Source organism: Tachyglossus aculeatus, chromosome 1 (genome assembly GCF_015852505.1).
Source record: "Tachyglossus aculeatus isolate mTacAcu1 chromosome 1, mTacAcu1.pri, whole genome shotgun sequence".
Classification (NCBI taxonomy): domain Eukaryota; kingdom Metazoa; phylum Chordata; class Mammalia; order Monotremata; family Tachyglossidae; genus Tachyglossus; species Tachyglossus aculeatus.
The window spans coordinates 54009986-54034202 of record NC_052066.1 but is presented as its reverse complement, the minus strand read 5'-3'; the positions used below and the strand labels follow the sequence as shown (position 1 = coordinate 54034202).

The following is a 24217-nucleotide window of genomic DNA, read 5'->3' as shown; positions in this document are numbered from 1 at the left end:
CACACTAAAAATTCAGTAATCTTGGACTAATTTTAAATGAATCCATACAATCGTTAGGATGCAGGGTGGACTGGGGAGACCAGGCAGTAAAACTGGATTGTGAAATTCCTCCATATGAAAAGGAGCCATAAGAAGGGTTGGAAAGAAGAAAAGTAATACTAGAGGGCTCAATTTTCCTGTATGTTGCTAGGCACCTATTCATTCAATCATATATACTGAGAGCTTATTGTGTGCAGTGCACTGCACCAAGTGCTTTGGAGAGTACGATACAACAATAAAAAGACACATTCCTGCCCACAATGAGTTTATAGTCTGTGGAGAGCAGCCCTGGTAGGTTTACCCAGGGAAAAGATTTTCCCCCTCCCCTAACTTCTACCAAGCTGTCTTTGAGCTCACCTCCTCCAGGAGGCCTTCCCAGACCAAGCCCCACTTTTCCTCTGCTCCCCCTCCCCTCCCAATTGCCCCGACCCCCTATCTTTGCTCAACACCCCTCCCCACCCCACAGCACTTGCATATACATGTACATATTTGTAATTATAATTCTATTTATTTTTATTAATGATGTGTATATATCTATAATTCTATTTATTTATAATGAGTCTACTGATGCCTGCTTGCTTGCTTTGATGTCTGTCTCCCCCCTTCTAGATTGTGAGCCCATTGTGGGCAGGGCTTGTTGCTATTTGTTGCTGAATTGTACTTCCCAAGCATTTAGTACAGTGCTCTGCACACAGTAAGCACTCAATAAATACGATTGAATTGACTTGAATTGAATTTAGGGGCAAATTCCAAATGATACCTCATGCCTGTGTATTTGGGGTGGGCTGGGGAAAGAGTGGTCATGGTTTGGTTTCAGGGATGCTTCCAGGGTGCTGAGGTAGCAGCTGTCCTGCCCACATAAAGTCCCCTTTTGTCCCCTTTTGAAAACTCAGAGGTCCTTAGTGCCCTGGAGTGATTTTCCATTCCAACCAGGTGCAAGACTTGTTCCACCCTGATCACAGAGGTGGATTTGGGTAGAGGTAGGGGCAGGCTGCCTTCCTTCCAAGCTCTTCTGGGCAAGCTGTTGCATACCCCTGATCATACCTACTTTGGGCTCATCTCAACTGTACATCAAAGCCTATTGCAAGTCAATTATCCATTTTTGGAAAAATTGCATGCTGACTTGTAGAATAAATGAATAACAGAAGGAATAAAAGAGGGCATGGGCTTCCGTTTTTTGTTTGTTTTTCTGAGAGAAAAAGAAAATAAATGAAGTCAGGTGGAGCTATTAAGGATTATTCCAACTGGTGGCAAGCAATGTCAGAAGCAGGCAACTTGTGTCTAGATGGAAGATGTCAGCAACATATGCCTGGTGAGAGTGGTGAACGTTTGTAGGGATCCTGAAGCTTTTTGTTATTCAGCAGTTAATGGGTGTCAAACAGATGAAACTGTTCTTCAGGATCCAGTATAAGACCCAGCATAAGTATAATATCCAGTGTAAGACATCATTTCTCATGTACAGCTTGGAGTGCAAAGTAGTATATATTAACTGACAAATCAAAAAAAGTCAAATCTGCCTGGGGAAGTTCTATTTTTTAAAAAGAAGGATTTTGCCTGAATCTGCATGAGGGAGTCTTCTAATTAGATGTCAAGTGAATAACAGTAGCAGGGATTGTGCTGTGCAACCATGTTGAATGTTTTTATAGATCTATTATACTGATTCAGTGTCTCAGTCCACCCTGAGCCCTCTGCATCATGTCCTCTGATTGAAAGACTGGATTCCAGATTTGTCCAGGCTCCTAACTCTGCTATCCTAGGAAAGCTTCACATTCAATTCCAGAGTCTGGATGGAATGGTAATGAGGTGAGGAAGACAGCCCCCCTGAAACCAGGCCACCTGGCAGCAACCGTCCCCTCTGCCTTCAAACGTGCCCACGTCTCCCCCATCCTAAAAAAGAACCCTCTCTTGACCTCACTTCCCCTTCTAGCTATTACCCTATCTCCCTCCTACCATTCCTTTCCAAACTTCTCGAACGAGTCATCTACACCCGCTGCCTCGAATTCCTCAATGCCAACTCTCTCCTTGACCCCCTCCAGTCTGGCTTCTGTCCCCTACATTCCACCAAAACTGCCCTCTCAAAGGTCACCAATGACCTCCTGCTTGCCAAATCCAATGGCTCCTACTCTGTCCTAATCCTCCTCAACCTCTCAGCTGCCTTCGACATTGTGGACCACCACCTTCTCCTCAACACGCTATCTAACCTTGACTTCACAGACTCTGTCCTCTCCTGGTTCTCCTCTTACCTCTCTGGCCGTTCATTCTCTGTCTCTTGTGGGCTCCTCCTGCCCCTCCCATCCCCTTACTGTAGGGGTTCCTCAAGGGTCAGTTCTTGGTCCCCCTTCTGTTCTCTATCTACACTCACTCCTTTGGTGAATTCATTCGCTCCCACGGCTTCAACTATCATCTCTACACTGATGACACCCAAATCTACATCTCTGCCCCTGCTCTCTCTCCCTCCCTTCAGGCTTGTGTCTCCTTCTGCCTTCAAGACATCGCCATCTGGATGTCTGCCCTCCATCTAAACCTCAGTATGTCCAAGACTGAACTCCTTATCTTCCCTCCCAAACCCTGCCTTCTCCCTGACTTTCCCATCACTGTTGACGGCACTACCATCCTTCCTGTCTCACAAGCCCACAAACTTGGTGTCATCCTCGACTCCGCTCTCTCGTTCACCCCTCACATCCAATCCGTCACCAAAACCTGCCGGCCTCACCTCTGCAACATCACCAAGATCTGCCCTTTCCTCTCCATCCAAACTGCTACCCTGCTCATTCAATCTCTCATCCTATCCCTACTAGATTACTGCATCAGCCTCTTCTCTGATCTCCCTTCCTCCTGTCTCTCCTCACTTCAATCTACACTTCACGCTGCTGCCCGGATCATCTTTGTGCAGAAACACTCTGGGCATGTTACCCCCCTCCTCAAAAATCTCCAGTGGCTACCAACCAACCTATGCATCAGGCAGAAACTCCTCACTCGGCTTCAAGGCTGTCCATCACCTCGCCCCCTCCTACCTCACCTCTCTTCTCTCCTTCTCCAGCCCAGCCCGCACCCTCAGTGTCTCAGTTACCTCATCTATAAAATGGGGATTAAGACTGTGAACCCCCCAATGGGACACCCTGATCACCTTGTAACCTCCCCAGCACTTAGTACAGTGCTTTGCACATAGTAAGCACTTAATAAATGCTACTATTATTATTATTATTAGATGTAAAAAAAAAGTACTTATGGAAATAAGAATACCCTAGCAACAGCAGAGCAAGATCCTAGAATCAAATAGTCAGGGACAGAGACTATGTCTATCCTGATTAATTGTAAATAGCCCAATGTTTAGTGCTTAGAGCAAAGTGCTTAAAATAAAATAAAATAGTAATGTACATATATATATGACTATTTGGTTTTTGGATCTTTTGTGTATACCTATGTACATATATTATATATATAATGATAATATATGTACACAAATATCTGTTGTATATTTTTGCTAAATTGTACTTTCCAAGCACTTAGTACAGTGCTCTGCATACAATAAGCGCTCAATAAATACAATTGAATGAATGAATGAAAAAGTGTACATGTGTACAGAGAGAGAGAGAGATTGAGAGCTGTCCATTTTCAAAGGGTCAAAGATGAAGATGTAGCTGAAAAGACTGCCAGACCCCTCATTATTTGCATGTAAATAAAAGTCTTTGCTTCCATAATGCATTTTTTCCACTCAGATGCTGTCTCTATTTTCACAGTACCTCTTAGTAGTCCCCTCATCCCACTTTTTTTCTTAGATTGTGAAACCCCTGAGGGCAGGGAGTGTATCTAACCCCCACCTGGGTATCTCTTTACTGCACTTAGTACAGGGGTCTATACATTATAAGTGCTTAATAAATACTACCGCTATTACTACTGATATTCTTTTGTTCTCAAGCAGAGGACAATCTGCTACAGGTCAAAACTCACCCATGCTAGGCAGCAGTGGAATGAGTAGAAGTTCAAGTTTACTTAGCGGAAGAAGGCAATGGTAAAACACTTCCATATATTTGCCAAGAAACTCCATGGACACATTACCAGAGCAATTGCCGTTGGTGGCGGGGTATTCCAGGAGAGATGTGTCCATGGAGTCGCTATGGGTCAGAGACGACACAACAGCATAAGACAAGACTACTTTTTCCTTAATTTTCAAGCCTTTGCTTAAGGAGACCTACCTTCTCCCAGATGTTGTCACTAAATAAGCCTGCTATAGTGGTCTCTCCACACCCTACTACTATATCATAACGTTTGGGATTGTGCTTCATTGCATCTTTAAATAATTTTTTCTACAGATTCAAATTGTGAATTCCTTTACAATGCCCCATACAGCATCTGCTTGAGTATCCTGCTATCACGGGGTACCCTGCTATCAAATCCTGCATTTAATAATAATAATTATGGTATTTGTTAAGCACTTAACAGGCACTGTACTAAGCGCTGGGGTAGATACAAGTAAGTCAGGTTGGACACAGTCCCTGTCCCATGTGGGGCTCATAGTGTCAATCCCCATTTTATATTTCTTACTTATACATATCTATTCCATTTATTTTATTTTGTTAGTATGTTTGGTTTTATTCTCTGTCTCCCCCTTCTAGACTGTGAGCCCACTGTTGGGTAGGGACTGTCTCTATATGTTGCCAACTTGTACTTCCCAAGCGCTTAGTACAGTGCTTTGCACACAGTAAGCACTCAATAAATATGATTGATTGATTGATTGATTGATTGATTGATTTTACAAATGAGGTAAGGGAGGCACAGAGAAATAAAGTGACTTGCCCATGGTCACACAGCAGACAGGTGGCAGGGCTGGGGTTAGAACCCATGACTTTCTGACTCCCAGCGCGTGCTTCATCCATTATGTCATGCACTTGAATATGCATCCTTTATTCTCCCCTCCCTCAGCTCCACAGCACTTCATTCATTCAATTGTAATTATTGAGTGCTTTCTGGGAGCAGAGCAATGTACTAAGTTCTTGGGGGAGTACAATGTAACAATAAACAGGCACATTCCCTGCCCACAATAAACTTACAGCCTAGAGGGGAGACAGACATTAATATAAATAAATAAATTACGGATATGTACAAAGTGCTGTGGGCTGGAAGGGGGAATGAATAGGCAAGTAAGGGTGGTGCAGGAGGAAGTGGGAGAAGAGGAAAGCAGCATGGCTCAGGGGAAAGGGCTTGGGAGTCAGAGGTCATGGGTTCTAATCCAGGCTCCGCCGCTTGTCAGCTGTGTGACTTTGGGCAAGTCACTTCACTTCTCTGGGCCTCAGTTACCTTAGATGTAAAATGGGGATTAAAATTGTGAGCCCCACATAGGACAACCTGATCACCTTGTATCCTCCCCAGCACTTAGAACAGTGCTTTGCACATAGTAAGCGCTTAACAAATGCCATTATTATTATTATTAAAGGAGGACTTAGTCAGGGAAGGCCTCTTGGAGGAGATGAGTCTTCAATAAAGCTTTGAAGGCAAGGGAGAGTAATTGTCTGTTGGATTTGAGGACGGACGTATTCCAGGCTGGAGGGAGGATGTGGACGAGGGGTCAGCAGTGAGATAGGTGAGGCTGAAGTACAGTGAGAAGATTAGCATTAGAGGAGCAAAGTGTGCAGGCTAGGTTGTAGTAGGGGCGTAGTGATGTGAGGTAGGAGAGGGCAATGTGATTGAATGCTCAAAGCCAATGGTGAAGAGTTTTTGTTTGATGCAGAGGTGGATGTGCAACCATTGGAGTTTCTTGAGGAGTGGGGAAACATGGCCTGAACGTTTTTGAAGGAAAATGATCCATGCAGCAGACTGAAGTATGGGGCAGTTGGGGGAGTTAAGCAAGGAGGTTCATACAGTAATCAAAGCGGGACAGGATGTGATTGTATTAATGTGGTCTCAGTTTGGTTGGAGAGGAAAGGGAGGATTTTAGCAATGTTGTCAAGGAGGAACCAACAGGATTTATTGATGGGTTGAATATGTAGGTTGAATGAGAGAAAGGAGTCAGAGATAACACCTAGGTTATGAGCCTGTGAAAGAGGAAGGATGGTGGTGCCATCTACAGTAATGGGAAAGTCAGGGGGCGGACAGGGTTTGGGAGGGAAGATAAGCAGTTCTGTTTTGGATATGTTAAGCTTGAAGTGATGGGGGGACATTCAAGTAAAGATGTCTTGAAGGCAGGAGGAAATGTGAAACTGCAAAGAGGGAGAGAAATTAGGGCTGGAGATGTAGATTTGGGTGTCTTCATAGAGTTGGTAGTTGAAGCAAATGAGCAAATGAGTTTTCCAAGGGAGTGGGTGTAGATGGAGCATAGAAGGGGAGCCAGGACTGAACCTTGAGGGATCCCCACAGTTAAGGGGTGGGAGGTAGAGGAGAAGCCCACGAAGGAGACTGAGAATGAGCAGCCAGAGAGATAAGAGGAGAACCAGGAGAGGACAGTGTCAGTGAAGCCAAGGTTTAATAATGTTTCCGGGGGGTCTGCAGTGTTGAAGGCAGCTGAGAAGTCAAGGATTAGGATGGAGTAGAGGCTGTTGGATTTGGAAAGAATGAGACTTATGGTGACCCTTGAGAGGGCAGTTTCTGTGAACATAGCCATAATTTGTTTATGTATCAATTTCTCCTCCTCTAGACTGTATGCTTGTTGTGCACAGGGAACACGTCTACCAACTCTGTTATATTGTACTCTCCCAAGCGCTTAGTACAGTGCTCTGAACACAGTAAATACTCAGTAAATGATTGATTGATCATCCATGCTCCTTATATGTCCTATCCAGCAGAATGGTGTTGCCATAATAATTTATAATAAAAATTGTTGCATTTGTTAAGCACCTACTAAGTGCCAGGTACTGTATTAAGCACTGGGGTGGATACATGTAAATTGGGTTGGACACAGTCCCTGTCCTATGTGGGGTTCACAGTCTCAATCATCATGTTACAGATGAGTTAACTAAAGCACATAGAAGTGAAGTGACTTGCCCAAGGTCACACAGCAGACAAGTGGCAGAGCCAGGATTAGAACCCATGACCTTCTGGTTCCCAGACCCTTCCTCTATCCACTACTTCATGTTCTTTCTCTGACATGAGCATTGCTTCAATTTTGATGACCTGACTGCACCACAGAATGCAGTTAATTGTTGGCAATCTTTCCTACCATTTGATGTAGTGTATGGTTAATGCATGAAATGTAGTGAGAGCTAAAAATAATAAAACTCTCTTCATACAGTTAGGCTAACCCTTCCAATTTTCTGTTTCACCAAAGCTGGCTATGGGATCTGTCTCAGAAAAATGTAATGTCATTCTAATTAAGATAACTTTTTATAGCTAAGAGTGTTTTTACCGGCATTTATGTTTGTGACTTTCATAAGATGGCAGAATAGCCTAAAGAAAACAGTATATAATCAATCAATCAATCATATTTATTGAGCACTTACTGTGTGCAGAGCACTGTACTAAGCGCTTGGGAAGTACAAGTTGGAAACATATAACATATAACAGAGTAAGGAGACCCATGCTCTAATCCCAGCCCAATCACTTGTCAGCAAGCCACTTAAATCCTCTATGCCTTCATTTCCTCAACTGCAAAATGTGTATTCAATGCCTACCAGTCCTCCCTCCCCATTACACTGTGGGACAGAGACTGTGTCCAATCTGATTATTTTTACATACCCCACTGCTTAGTTTAGTCTTGGCATATAGTACTTAAAATAAAATAATAATAGTTAACATTTTTAATATTAATAAATACCTCAGAAATCATCATCACATAGAGCACCAGCATGACACACATTCAGATACTACATGGTTGCATTACACAAAAACTCACTTATAGAGCATACTTTCCATTAAACCAGATTCAGGGGTGGGAAATCCTCATGGCTAAGGACTCACAAAGGAAAAATATCTAATGAACTTTATCTTGACGTATTGCTGCATTTTGAAAAATCTGACCAATCTCTTCCCATCTGTGGTGAAAGGAATCCTTTCCTTCTGAGACCTGATTCCCTGCTGGTTTAAGTGTCTTTTAGAAGTTCCTTGGTTATATAGCAAGTCCTCTGGGCATTGCAACGCTTGTTTTGAAGAGAGAAGCTGGTCTGTGAACCATATAAAAATAATCTTCATCATTAAGAAAGGACCGCAGCTGTGCCTTTATAAATGAAGGTCTTGGAATGTCCTCATGGAATTGTCATGCCCTGGGATTTTTAGTGAAAGGTGTTGTTGCTGTAAGAAATGTCAGTTTGGCTTTTTTAATAACCACAAAGAAAATGTAGTTTATAGTAGAGCACGGGCTTGGGAGTCAGGAGGATCTGGGTTCTAATCCCAGCTCCATCACTTATTTGCTGTGTGACCTTGGGCAAGCCATTTCACTTCTCTGTGCCTCAGTTACCTCATCTGTAAAATGGGGATTAAGACTTTGAGACTCACGTGGGACAGGGACTGTGTCCAACCCAATTAGCTTATATCCACCCCAGCACTTAAAATGGTCCTTAGCAAATAATAATTATTATTATTATTATCATATTTGTTAAGTGCTTACCATGTGCTAAGTACTGTTCTAAACACTGGGGTAGATATAAGGTAATTAGGTTGTCATACGTGGGGTTACTGAGGCACAGAGAAGTTAAGTGACTTATCCTAGGTCACACTGCAGACAAGTGGCAGAGGCGAGATTAAAAGCCCCATCCTCAGCTCCCAAGCCCATGCTCTTGCCACTAGTCCATGCTGCTCTTAATAAGTACCATAATCATTATTATTATTATTGTTATTATTATTAATAAAGATGACCAGATTTCCAGTGGCCCAAGGCACGATGAGGTGGGATCCCCTAGGGCAGGGCTATAAAGTGGGTGGCAGGGGATGGCAAGCTCAGCACTGAGAGAAGAAAAGAGGGAGAAAGAAAGAGAGAGCAAGCTCTAAGTGCATTGCTTTGCACACAGTAAGCACTTAATAAATATGATTGAATGAATGAAAGCCAGATTAATCCTGTAGTCATGCAGCAGCAGCTGCTCTGAGACTGCTGATCGGGTGGGTTGCATTGGCCATGTCAGGGAGAGCTGCTCGCCAAAATGGCTTTTCTTCCACATTCCCCGCTCTAAGGCGAGTTGCCGCTCAGAGCTTGGTGGAAGACGGTTGTGCTGCCACTTGTGTATATTTATACATATTTATTATTCCATTAATTTTATTAATGACATTTCCTTTGGCCTCTTCAAACCCTACAGGCCTAAAACTTAACTTCTCATCTTCCCTATTAAATTCAAGTCTCCCCCTTCTGCCTTTTCCCTGTCTGTTAATATCACTACTGCCACCTTGTTCTTCCCAAGCACTTAGTACAGTGCTCTGCACACAGTAAGCGCTCAATAAATACGATTGAAGAAGGAAGGACGGGGAGAAAAGGAGAAAAAATAAAGGGAAAGAAAAAATATAAAAGATGTGGGAAAAGCCGAAATTAGAAGAGCTGGGAGTGTAAACTCATCCGGGGCTGCCATCACCTTTGCAAACTTTCACGGCCACCCGATAGGCCCAGTTCTGGCAGAGGGGCACAGAGGTCACCTCTTTGGCTGCCACTTCCACTAAGTGACAGTTCTGGTAACCCCAGCTGAGCTCCTCCAGCCTGGACCCTGGGCCTCCATCTAGAGATGGCAGGATGGACCAATCTCACTTTTGCCCAGGTGACAGTAGTAGAAGCCCAGGCTGAATTAGCTGATCCTCTACCCATGGCGTAATCAACAACTCACTTTGGGACATCATCATAATAATAACAATGGCATTTAGTTAAGTGCTTACTATGTGCAAAGCACTGTTCTAAGTGCTGGAGAGATTACAAGGTGATCAGGTTGTCCCACGGGGGGCTCACAGTCTTAATTCCCATATTACAGATGAGGTAACTGAGGCCCAGAGAAGTTAAGTGACTTGCCCAAAGTCACACAGCTGACAATTAGCAGAGCCGGGATTTGAACCCCTGACCTCTGACTCCCAAAGCCCGTGCTCTTTCCACGGAGCCACACTGCTTCTCCATCATGTCACTATACTTGTAACGTAGTGTAAGTTTACTGGGCACAATGGAGGGATATACCAAGCCACACTAAATGCTGCCCACTTCCTCACAACCCGGGGCCACTGCATTTTTCACCTGGAGGCAGAGTGGATGATGATGATTGTATTTGTTAAGCGCTTGCTATGTGCCAGGTGCTGTACTAAGTGCTGGGGAGGATACAAGCAAATCAAGTTGGACACAGTCCCTGTTCTATGTGCGCTCACAGTCTCAATCCCCACTTTACAGATGAGGTAACTGAGGCACAAAGAAATGAAGTGACTTGCCCAGGGTCACACAGCAGACAAGTGGCAGAACCAGGACTAGAACCCATGACCTTCTGAATCCCACGGCTATGCTGCTTCCCCAGTGGAGTGGAGTGGACTGGCGTTAATCATATTTACTGAGCACTCACTGTGTGCAGAGCACTGTATTAAGCTCTTGGGAAAGTACAATATAACAAATATAATAGATATATTCCCTGGCCACAATATGCTTCTTACAGTCTAGAGTCCTGCAGGAAATGGATTACTGAGGAGCTCCACTCTCCAGACAGCAGAAGTTTATCTTCCTCAACTGCTGAAGCAGCATGGCTCATTGGAAAGAGCACGGGCTTTGGAGTCAGAGGTTGTGGGTTCAAATCCCGGCTCCGCCAGTTGTCAACTGTGTGACTTTGGGCAAGTCACTTCACTTCTCTGGGCCTCAGTTACCTCATCTGTAAAATGGGGATGAAGACTGTGAGCCCCCCTTGGGGCAACCTGATCACCCTGCAATCTCCCCAGCACTTAGAATAGTGCTTTGCACATAGTAAGCACTTCTAGACTGTGAGCACACTGTTGGGTAGGGACTGTCTCTATATGTTGCCAATTTGTATTTCCCAAGCGCTTAGTACAGTGCTCTGCACACAGTAAGCGCTCAATAAATACGATTGAATGAATGAATGAATGAACATTGCACTTTAAAGACCACATTCTCTTATTGCCCCACTTCTTCAGGCCTTTACAGACAAATCTGGGAACCACAGGTAATTTTATCTCCAGTCCCATGGGGAAACCACCTCTTGTCTATTAATTGTACTCTCCCAGACCTTAGTTAGTGTAGTGCTCTTTATACAGTAGACACTCATTTAATACTGTTCATTGACTGATAGTTTATGAACCCTTTGTGACTACCCCAAACTTAAAATTTGGACCAACAATAAATATTCATTTAAAATGAAAGATGTTCAGGAGAAACCTTTCCTCTTTAAATAATAATAATAATAATAATGGCATTTGCTAAGTCCTTACTATGAGCAAAGCGCTGTTCTAAATGCTGGGGAGGATACAAGGTGATCAGTTTGTCCCAAGTGGGGCTCACAGTCTTAATCCCCATTTTACAGATGAGGGAACTGAGGCATAGAGAAGCTAAGTGACTTGCCCAAAGTCACCCGGCTGACAAGTGGAGGAGCCGGGATTTGAACCCATGACTTCTGACTCCCAAGTCCGTGCTCTTTCCACTGAGCCATACTGCTTGAATTGGCTGAAAAAAAATAAATAAAACTGTGGGGATGATTTGAAGAAAGGGTGATTAGAACAGAAAATGGCACTGTTCTGGGGTACAACTTTAGCAAACAACATGACTAATTAACAGAACAGGGTTGAGACTCAGCTCTGGGCTTCAGGGGTTCAGGATTTTGACATTCAGAAACAGCAAGATTTTTTTAAATCACAAGAGGCCTGTAAAAGTGATAAGGAGTGAGGCTAGCAGGGCAGCATGTAGTTTTAATTAATGTCAAACTAATCTTGGGATATGGGAAATGTGTCTTTTTTCCTTAAGCTATAGCAGAGCTGACTTGGGCCTCTGATATTCAAAGCTTCCAGTTAAGGAAGGGAACAGAAACTAATTAATATAGGCTCTTTTTTCCTGACTCTCACACCTCCCCCGTTCCATTTGAAACACATATACCATAGGAATGCAGTAAATTGGTTGTAACCATATAAGAGAAGCAATGTTGCCTAGTGGATAGAGCACAGGCCCGGGAATCAGAAGGATCTGAGTTCTAATTCCAGTTCCACCACTTGTCTGCTGTGTGACCTTGGGCAAGTCATTTACCTTCTCTGTGCTTCAGTTACCTCATCTGTAAAATGGGGATTGATTGTAAACCCCACGTGAGCCATGGATTATGTCCAACCTGATTAGCTTGTATATTACCCCAGCACTTAGTACAGTGCCTGGCAGACAGTAAGCACTTAAATACCGTAAAAAATGATGCTTTCAAAAGCTGTAGTGGATCAGATATCATATAATATAAGCATAGAATCTATTCTACTCTTCTCCACTCTTGGGTGTGGAGTGAGAAAAATCCCACCTCCAGAATTTTCCCTTTACCATGTTTGTTTTTAGGCAAATAGGAGAAACGGGAGAGTTACATTGCAACTACGTTTTTCAAGAGCCCCCCCAAATCACTTCTAATTAATACTAGTCAAGCCTGGTGTCCCCCCCAAAAATCAACCCTACTTACTCTTTCTTTCACCTCCCCATCCTGTCTTTGCTCATGCCCTCCTTTTGAGAAGAGTTCCCAAATTTTCCCAGGAGGCAAAGGATCACTGACTAGCATCTCTCTGCTTCTGTATACATGGGACTATACTACTCCCTCTAATTTACACATCCAAGTTTATGACGCTTCACTCTTCTCTTGACAGGTGTGTCAGGGAGGAACTGAGGTGACACAAAAGACGAGGACATAAAAACACATAGTTCTTGTAAATCCCAGTGCCACTTTTTCCAGAATACGCCATCTACTTCATCTATAATCTAATTAATCCTCTCTTTAAGTTTCCAGTGACTCTATTGGGAAACTAGATCCAAATTTTAAATAACTTAGCCAAGATGATAGCAGAATAGTCCCAGAGCTAAATTTCTAGGCCAAGGTTTTAGCCAAGAACATCATATACATATCCTTGTACTTCCACATGCACAAACACACACACACACACATTATGCCATAATGCCATTATTATTATTATATGCACATATGTACTTACATATACACACATAAACATGTGTGCGTATATATCTATATATATTTATATACACATACAAATATATATCTTCAGGTTCAGACATGACACATCTAACCGTGGGATATTTCAGTGTGTCTGGTTGGGAGGTAGGGAGAGGAGAGGAAAAGGGGGACTCGCTAACAACACTAATTTAGGAATGACAATCCCTACCACATCTTAATGATTACAACAGAACCACTACATTTGCTGCATGGCTTACATTTGCCATTCCTCAGCATCTAGCATCAATCGATTCATCAGTCAGTGGCATCTCTTGGGCACTTACTTTGTGCAGAACACTATACCAGGCACATGGAAGAGTATACAATAAAGTCAGTAGACATAATCCCTTGGCCACAAAGAGTTGCCAGTCCAACAGGATGCATCTAGCCTCTGGAAGCATCTACTCCAGTGCTCAGCATACAGTAGTCATTCGGTAAATTATGATGATAATAACAATGATAGAAACATTTTATAAACATGAATAAGTTTCACAATCCCTGGCTAGATCACTTGTACCCACTGAAGTGTGGCTTAGTGAACAGAGCACGGGCTTGGGAGTCAGAGGTTGTGGGTTCTAATCCTGTTCTGCCACTTGTCGGCTGTGTGACTTTGGGCAAGTCGCTTAACTTCTCTGTGCCTCAGTTACCTCATCTGTAAAATGGGGATTTAGACTGTAAGCCCCATGTGGGACAACCTCAATATCTAGTATCTACCCCAGTGCTTAGACCAATGCTTGGCACATAGTAAGCACTTAACAAATACCATCATCATTATCATTATGGTTATTATTATTATCAGTACTTTAGAGGAGAGGTTGAACAAGTCCACTGAAGAGGTAGCCTGCTGACTTAGATCCTTGATGAAATGCTTCTCTATCTTAATTCTCCTACACAGATCATTGAATTCCAGCTTTTGCAAAGGAGCAGGAAGTCAGCTGCTGCCCATATTATTCTTCAATTTGGGAAATGAATGCCTAAATTTATTTAAAAAAAAACCTAATGGGAATATCATCCACCTACCAGCACAAGTTTTACTTTAACCTAAGTAACATTGACCTTATGGTAATTTGGAATCAGGCACTAGAAGCACGAGGACCAGCTCTCCACAGCCAACTCTCAATTAATCAGTTAATTGAGAGTTAAAGATTCATTCATTCATTCAATTGTATTTATTAAGCACTTACTGTGTGCAGAGCACTGTACTAAGTGCTTGGGAAGTACAAGTCGGCAATATATAGAGACGGTCCCTACCCAACAACGGACTCGCAGTCTAGAAGGAAAGATGAACCACAGGACTTCTTATGAACCAAACACAGCCAACCACTGAGGACAAATAATCTAAATTTAGAACAGAGGAAGTAAGGCATAGCATGTTTTCCCTTCTCACTTCACGGCTGGGATGAATAATGCGAAACTGGAATCTTCACTAAATTACAGTGTAAATACATCCAGGCTAAATTGTACACTGCTGCTTCTAAATTGCACTTAGCTAATCAGGTAATGCCTGCCTGTGATGTTAGCTTATAAATGTAATAGTAATTGCTACTAAAAAGGAAATTGGATGTGTATTATTATTAGGGTGATTGCATTTATTAAGGACTCTGTTATGTGCCAAGCACTGGGGATATACAAAATATTCCTATTGGACACTGTCCATGCCCCACAAGAGGATCACAGTCTAAGTGGGAGGGAGAACAGGTATTTTACCCCCACAGTGATTATAATTATGGAATGTGTTAAGCACATATTATGTATCCAGGACTGTACTAAGTACTGGGGTAGGGCCAGAATAATCAGATCAAACACTGTCCCTGTCTCATACAATGCTCACAATCTAAGGGTGTAGTAGAACTGGTATCAAATCTCAATTTTACAGATAAGGAAATTGCAGGACAGAACGGTAGAGCTGGGATTAGAACTCAGGGCTTCTGATTCCCAGTCTCGTGTTCATTCTACCAGATGACACTGCCTCCCCTCAAAGGGTCTCACCTCTGAATTCCCCAAACATGGGGTAACACTTCCATAATTTCTCTGTGTTCCTCACTTCACTGGCTGGACACAGTCCCTGTCCCATGTGGGGCTCACAGTCTCAATCCCCATTTTGCAGATAAGGTAACTGAGGCACAAAGAAGTGAAGTGACTTGCCCAAGCTCACACAGCAGAGAAGTGGTGAAGCTGGGTTTAGGAACTCATGACCTTCTGCCTCCCAAGTCTGTGCTCTATCCACTATGCCATGCTGTGTCTCTTCGTAGTGTACTCTCCCTAGCACTGGTACAGTGCTCTGCAGACAGTAAATGTTCAAAGAATACCACTGATCGATTGATTTGACTAAAAATCTCTCCCTTTCATTCATTCATTCATTCAATCGTATTTACTGAGCGCTTACTGTGTGCAGAGCACTGTACTAAGCACTTGGGAAGTACAAGTCGGCAACATACAGAGACAGTCCCTACCCAACAACGGGCTCACGGTCTAGAAGGGGGAGAAAGACAACAAAACAAAACAAATAGACAGGTGGCAAAACCATCAGAATAAATAGAATTATAGCTATATGCACATCATTAACAAAATAAATAGAATAGTAAATATGTACAAGTAAAATAAATACAGTAATAAATCTGTTCAAATATATACAAGTGCGGTGGGAAGGGGAAGAGGGCAGAAAATGGAGTGGAATTTCTTTTTTTTAGTACCAATGAAACATCTTACTTCTACCCAACCTGTCACTCAGGGTTCTTATACTATTTCCACCCACTAGCACTTCCCCCAACCCCACAGTAGATCTTTCAGTTCATCTCTGCTAGAATCAAATTGTTGAATTACTGCAGGTGATAGGGTACGGGAGTTTGTTTCTTTAATAGCTTGGGGAATTTGAGTTAATAATAATAATAATGGCATTTATTAAGCACTTGCTATTTGCAAAGCACTGTTCTAAGCGCTGGGGAGGTTACAAGGTGATCAGTTTGTCCCATGGGGGCTCACAGTCTTAATCCCCTTTTACAGATGAGGTAACTGAGGCCCAGAGAAGTTAAGTGACTTGCCCAAAGTCACACAGCTGATAATTGGCAGAGCCAGGATTTGAACCCATGACCTCTGACTCCAAAGCCCGGGCTCTTTCCATTGAGCCACGCTGCTTCTCTAATGCAATGATGATATGGGCAATGTAGGTAGGGGAACTCAGTGGAGAAAAGCCTTGGTGACTGTCAAGAAATCAATAAGAACTTTTTTCCAGCAACAAAATTATTGGACACTTAGAATTCACAATCCCAAAGTTATACATTTCCAGAGGAAGGCGTCAATCTTGTGAATAATAATAATAGTGATATTTGTTAAGCTCTTACTGCCAGCCACTGCACTAAGTGCTGGAGTGGCTACAAGCAAATTGGGTCTGACACAGTCCCTGTCCTACATGGGGCTCACAGTATTAATCCCCATTTTACAGATGAGGTAACTGAGGCCCAGAGAAATGAAGCGATTTGCCCAAGGTCACACAGCAGACAAGTGGCAGAGCTGGGATCCTCTGATTCCCAGGCCCATACTTTATTCATTCATTCAATTGTATTTACTGAGCGCTTACTGTGTGCAGAGCACTGTACTAAGCTCTTGGGAAATACAAGTTGGCAACATATCCATTTGGCTGTGCAGCTTCTCTGAACTCCAGCCCTCTTGAGACATCTAAAAACCGCAAGTAGAAGAACACACAAAATATCTCCTGTTAATGCGAAGAAAGGTAGTTTCAGAGTAAATAATAATAATAATGGCATTTATTAAGCGCTTACTATGTGCAAAGCACTGTTCTAAGCGCTGGGGAGGTTACAACGTGATCAGGTTGCCCCACGGGGGACTCACAGTCTTCATCCCCATTTTACAGGTGAGGTAACTGAGGCACAGAGAAGTTACGTGACTTGACAAAGTCACACAGCTGACAATTGGCGGAGTCGGGATTTGAATCCATGACCTCCGACTCCAAAGCCCATGCTCTTTCCACTGAGCCACGTGAATCAGATGGTTGAACAGAGTGTGTTGGAGGTGTTCATTTCTTTCCGACTATTCACTGCTTTCTCACTTGCTCCCTAGGCAATCACTGTTGGATTGGCTAGGCGGTGTAATCTGTTGCAAGGGACCCCAGGCTGGAGGCTGGCAGTAAATCATCATCATCAATCGTATTTATTGAGCACTTACTGTGTGCAGAGCACTGTACTAAGCGCTTGGGAAATATAAGTTGGCAACATGTAGAGACAGTCCCTACCCAACACTGGGCTCACAGTCTAAAAGGGGGAGACACAGAACAAAACCAAACATACAAACAAAAGAAAATAAATAGAATAGATATGTACAAGTAAAATAAATAAATAAATAAATAAATAGAGTAATAAATATGTACAAACATATATACATATATACAGGTGCTGTGGGGAAGGGAAGGAGGTAAGATGGGGGGGATGGAGAGGGGGACGAGGGGGAGAGGAAGGAAGGGGCTCAGTCTAGGAAGGCCTCCTGGAGGAGGTAAATGAGCTCATGCCCTATGAGCCTTGTGGCATTTGTTAAGCACTTACTCTGTGCCATCCACAGTACTAAGCCCTGGGAGAGATACGATAAAAACGGACCAAACGGTCTCTGTCCTACATGGGACTCGAGGGGGAGGGAAAAGAAGTTATTAAGCCACCATTTTACAGATGAGGCAGCTGAGGCACAGAGAGGTTAAGTGATTCACCCAAGGTCACATAGCAGACTTGTGCAGGAACTGGCCTTAGGGCCCTCGTCGCTCGACTCGTTATCTGTTCTTTGTCCGTTAGGCCCCAGTGCTTCTCACCATTTCATGTTTCTCCTCCTCTAACAAGGATTTGTGATATTAGGATACTATATCGTTTTCATTAAAGTCTGGAAGCTAAAAATCTTACATAAATACAAGGCTTTATCATTGTCATTATGATAATAAGTGAGAAGTGATAATTATGATGACGATGATGATAATAATGGCATTTGTAAGGTGCTTACAATATGCCAGGCACTGTTCTAAGCACTGGGGTAGATACAAGCAAATTGGGTTGGACAAGGTCCCTGTCCCTCACTGGACTCACAGTCTTAACCCCCTATTTTACAGACGAGGGAACTGATGGCCAGAGAAGTGAAGTGACTTGCCCAAAGTCACACAGCAGACAAGTAGCAGAGCTGGGATTAGAACCCATGACCTTTTGACTCTCAGGCCCGTGCTCTATCCACTAGGCCATTCTGCTTCTCTAAGTGATAAACGATAAGCAGCGTGCCTAGTGGATAGACCACAGGTCTGGGAATCGGAAGGATGTGGGTTCTAACCCTGGCTTCACCACTTGTCTGTTGTGTGTAATACTAGGTAAGTCACTTAACTTCTCCGTGCCTCAGTTACTTCATCTGTAAAATAGGGACAAAGGCCATGAGGCCTTTGAGGGACATTGACTGTGTCCAACCCGATTAGCTTGTATTTACCCCAGTGCTTAGTGCAGTGCCTGGAACATAGTAAGCACTTAACGAATACCATAAAAAGAAATTGGATTTTTCTTTCCATTCCATCACATTTTAAAATTGTGTTACAGGAGAATGGAAATCCAGTCTTCTTACATTTTGATGAGGGACATTTCTCTGTCTCCCCCTCTTAGATTGTGAGCCCACTGTTGGGTAGGGACTGTCTCTATATGTTGCCAACTTGTACTTCCCAAGTGCTTAGTACAGTGCTCTGCACACAGTAAGCGCTCAATAAATACGATTGATGATGGTGATGATGATGATGACGATGGGAGAATGGAAATCCACAGCCGGTTTTTTTGCATTTTGGTAAAACCCATGTGGAACACCACAGAGTGAAAGGCTATGTTTCTTAATTCTCATTCATGAACATAAAGACCGTATTCCTCACTTGTAATCACCAAAGTGTTCTGTGTGATATAACCTCTAGAAAAATGAACATTTTTAAGCTCCATTGCTTAAAGGGAAGGCCTACCTTGAACTATGTTTTCACTTTTCATTCATTCATTCATTCAATCATATTTATTGAGTGCTTACTGTGTGCAGAGCACTGTACTAAGCACTTGGGAAGTACAAGTTATTTTTTTTTCAGTCAGATGCAGCTACAAAGCTGCAAAGGACAGAGGACAGGGCTTGATTTTCTTGTATCAACTCCAGTGCTTGGCCTGGGAGTCAGAAGACCTGGGTTCTAATCCTGACTCCCACACTGGCTTGCTGTGTGATCTTGGGCAAGACATTAAACTTCTCTGTGCCTCAGTTTCCTCATTGTGAAATGGGGTAAAAATGCCTGTCTACCTCCTCCTTAGACTATGAGCCTCATACGGGACACAGACTGTGTCCAATCTGATGATCTTGCATCTACCCCAGCACTTAGTACAATGTTTGGCACATAGTAATAAGCAGTTAACAGATACAACAATTATTGTAGGATCTTTAACGTTAGAGCATGGCAATCCAGGCTATGCCTGATATAACAGCAACAGCTTATTATGGATTGTCCTGACAACTATCCACCTTCACAGCAGACAGCCCTAAGACAATGCAGAACAAGAGACCCTTAAACTGGGGATGGGAAGGAAAACTCCTATCCCTACAGATTAGCTTTTTCCATAAATCCGGTTCTGTAGGCTGATCTAAAAAACTGGAACAATGTCCATTTACTAATGATTTTAGCCTTCTATTCACTCCAATAGCGCAGATTTCCAACGCAATGAAAAATTTAATGTGCTTGCAAATAGCAAAATAAGTATCAGCCAGTGTTTCATTTATCAAATACTTGATCAGGAATTAGCACCCTGCATACCCACACTGTCTGCTGCATTACTGTGTAAGATCCTTGTGGGCAGGGAATACTTTTCCTGCTTCTGTTGGACTGTCCGAAGCTCTTAGTACAGTGAATTTCATCCTGCGGGACCTCAGCACATTACTACCACTACTACTACTACTACTACTACTACTACCGCTAACCTCCAGAAATTTCTTTATCTAATCCTGCCTGGGATATCTGTGCATATTAGAAGCAAAGCTGCTACTGGGAACAGTCAAGAAGATTTTTTGGAGGGTATTTTTTTAGAGGTTTTTTTGTGGTGTTCTGCATGGGTTTTACCAAAATGTACGAAAGGTGGTTGCTTTCCATTCTCCTGTGACACACTTAAGCACCAACTGTGTGCCAACTTGAACTAAAAGCTGGGGTAGATACAAGATACTCAGGTCAGATACGGTCCCTGTCCCAAGTGGAACTCACAGCTGAGGTAGAATAGGTATTTAATCCCCAATTTACAGATGAGGAAACTGAGGTACTGGGAAGATAAGTAGTTTGCCTATGCAGAACAGGGACTCTATTCAGCTTAACTTTGGGATTGTCTCTATTTGTTGCCAAATTGTACTTTCCAAGTGCTTACGATAAGCACACGATAAGCACTCAATAAATACAACTAAATGAATGAATGAACTTGTATCCACCCCGGCACTTAGTACAGTGCTTGATATGTAGTAAGCACTTAACAAATACCATATATATTCATATGTATTATTAACAATTTATTAACTAACAATATAATATATATTGTTCATTTGTTGTATCATTCTCTCCCAAGCACTTAATACAGCGCTCTGCATACAGTAAGTTCTCAATAAATACAATTGATTGATAACAAATACTTTTTTTTTTTAAGTGGCAGAACCAAGATTAGAACTCAGCCCCCTGGCTCTCAGATCCATGCTCTTTCTGATAGGCCAGATGCTGCATCTCCACGGGAGAGGTAAGGTTGAATGGTCTGCAGACTGGAACCAAAGTAGAATATCCTTGAGGTCTCTTCGGTGTGGGCTTGGGAGTCAAGAGGTCATGGGTTCTAATCCCGGCTCCACCACTTGTCAGCTGTGTGACTTTGGGCAAGTCACTTAACTTCTCTGTGCCTCAGTTCCCTCATCTGTAAAGTGGGGATTAAGACTGTGAGCCCCACGTGGGGCAATCTTGATTACCTTGTATCCCCCCCAGCACTTAGAACAGTGCTTGGTACATAGTAAGTGCTGCACAAATACCATCATCATTATTATTATTTTATTACTATTATTATTACTATTGTATTTATTTTGTTAATGATGTGTGTATAGCTTTAATTCTATTTGTTCTGATGATTTTGACATCTGTCTACATGTTTTGTTTTGTTGTCTGTCTCCCCCTTCTAGACTGTGAGCCCGTTGTTGGGTAGGGACCGTGTCTATATGTTGCCTACTTGTACTTCCCAAGCGCTTAGTACAGTGCTCTGCACACAGTAAGTGCTCAATAAATACGATTGAATGAATGAGTGAATTCCCTGCTCATATCGAGATAACAGTCTAGAGAGAGGGAGGCAGACATCAATACAAATAAATAAATTAGGGATATGTACATAAGTGCTGTGGGGCTCAGCAGGGGGGAGGCAAGGGGGATGGGGGAGAACAAAGGGAGTCTGTTGGTATTTGTGCAGTGCTTACTATGTGCCAAGCACTGTTCTAAGCACTGGGGGTTTAGTGAGCTTGCCAAAGAACTAGATATAAAATCTAACTAGAGACCACTAGCCTTTGAAGGATGGAGCTCTGGGACAGCGTTCTGAACCAGTTTCACATTTTCTCAGTGAACAGGCTTGAATTTATGTTTCAGAAAACCAACAGAAATTCAATAGCATATCCGATGCATGTCGAGCTTCCTGGATCTCGAAGTAGACAATGACACAGACAAAAACAAGTAGACCTTCAACGTTGTCAGTTCATGAGTTATTTACTGAGTATTCACAATTCACATGACACTTTTTAGACTCTATTTTTAAAGAAGTTTTGGTGTTTTTATATGTAAGCTGATATCTGGGATTTGAAACACAGGTAGGTAGTGGATGATGTAAAAAGAGAGAAAATATATTTGAGGGGACATCTGATATTCACCCTACCGCCAAATCCACAGCACTTATATACAAATCTTTAAATTATTATAAATTACTTATTGATTCATATTACTGGCTTTCTCCCCTTCCAGACGGTAAACTCATTATGGACAAGGAACATGTCTGCTAATTCTGCTATACTGAACTCTCCCAAGCACTTAATACAGTGCTCTGCACATAGTAAGAGCTCAATAAATACCACTGACAAATACCATTGATTGATAACCAAAATCAGTGACTGAAGGTAAAACTTGGCCCTTCAAATAGGATTTTACTAAATCCCAGGAACCAGGCAATCTGGCACACTTTTAAATTTTTTTATATTATAAAGTTTAGGAGCCTTTAATTTCACTGCTTAGACAATACACACAACAAATACATTGAGCTAACGTTCTAGAGAGAGGGAGGCAAGAATCAATACAAATAAATGAAGTAGAGATATGTACGTAAGTATTGTAGGGCTCAGCGGAGGCATGGGGAGAACAAAGGGAGTCTGTCCAGGGTCATGTTCTTGGTTCTTCCAACTGTGGAATATCATCCCCTGGGCTGAGATATCCATCCCTGATGCCTTCCCATGTCAAAATGTTTCACATGCTTTCTTAAACACCTTGTCAATTTTAAAATGAATTTGCATTTATATAAGACTTCAGTGTTTGACAAGGGCTGTAACATTTCAGATGCTCTCCAAATGCTTGAAGGGGTGGGAATCCCATGTAAAATCGAGTAAGGTTGGATAATCCTTGCACCTCTCAAGCATTCTATAGATAAAATCACTAAGGGTTTCTTCATAACTACCATTTTCCCTTGGCTTTTTTTCTAGATAGAACAAGAGAATTGCTAATACTATCCTTCTTCCCATCCCCAGCACAGTCAAATATATATCTACTTGGCTGAGTTGCTCTGATACTGCCTCTGGGTCATCCCTAGGAAAAAAAGGAAAATCTCTAAGTACATAAACTCAGATCCTGAAGACAATCGCAAGATAGTGCCTTCAAACAATCTCTATGTAGGTATTACTTAGGTCCAGGTTTAGGTTCGGTTCAGATTGAAGAAGCTTTGCGTAGAAGGACCTATTCTCCTTCAAAGCTATCAACACTCTTCTATTAGGATCTGTTTTGCCAAGACATTTATTTAGATCTTGTCTTAAAAGCAAACGTTAGGCGACATAACTGTGAGCCTGTCTTGCGTAGGGATTGTCTCTGTTGCAAATTGTACTTTCCAAGCACTTAGTACGATGCTCTGCACACAGTACGTGCTCAAGAAATATGATTGAATGAATGAATAACTGGAACAACCAGCTATTAATGTGTTCTATTCTGTGGTGCTGACTGCCAAATACTGGAAAGCTAATAATTCTTGTAAAGGACCTGTTCTTGGCCATAGAAGGCGTGTATAAAGACAATCACTGGAGTGTAGTTGCTATTTCTTGAAGAACTCCCCTTTTCTTTAATGGAGCACTCCTCAGTAGCTCTACAGCAATGAGCATAGATCATTTATATTCTTCTGGACTTCAAAAGAAGTCCTGCAGTTGTTTCCTGTGGGGTGCTTTTAATCTTTTCTAATGTTATGTTCCATCACTTTATGGCAGAAAGAAGATGCATTGTTCCAATGAACAGAGAATGTGTCTCCCAACTCTGTTGTACTGCACTCTCCCAAAAGCTTAGTACAGTGCTCTGCACACAGTAAGCAGTCAGCAAATAACACGTAAAGAAGGATGATGATGCCTATGGAGGGTCTTCCTGAACATGTGAAACAGTGAACACTGCAATGCTCAAAAGAAAAAGGCTACAGAGGGAAGAGTAAGCAAAATGTCCGAATAATCTGCCAACTGAATGATCAGCCCATGATAACTGATGGCATTGCAAACCTCCAGTGAATGTGTATTCTTTTCTGTATCAAAACAGCTCTCTCCCTCCTACCTATCCTCACTCATCCCACCGCAGTCCTGCCTATATAACTGGCTCTTCTAAAGCAAACTACCAACTTCCCTGGATCTCATCTCTTTTGTTGTTATCTTGCCTTCATTCATTCATTCATTCAATCGTATTTATTGAGCACTTACTGTGTGCAGAGCACTGTACTAAGCACTTGGGAAGTACAAGTTGGCAACATATAGAGACGGTCCCGACCCAACAGCGGGCTCACAGTCTAGAAGGGGGAGACAGACAACAAAACAAAACG

The 24217-nt window shown here is 42.5% G+C and overlaps 1 protein-coding gene across 2 annotated transcripts in view; it reads left to right on the top strand.

Annotated features, from left to right (window-relative positions):
• The window catches only part of KCNMB2 (potassium calcium-activated channel subfamily M regulatory beta subunit 2), a 314334-nt gene that overhangs the window by 226833 nt on the left and 63284 nt on the right, over positions 1-24217 (top strand). Inside the window, exon 1 of one of the 2 annotated variants that reach the window (XM_038747321.1) lies at positions 20841-20878. The exons of the other annotated variant lie outside the window; for it this stretch is intronic. The gene's annotated coding sequence lies outside the window, so the exon portion shown is untranslated. Of the gene's footprint in view, positions 1-20840; positions 20879-24217 lie in introns of those variants that run through there. 2 annotated transcript variants of the gene reach the window in all.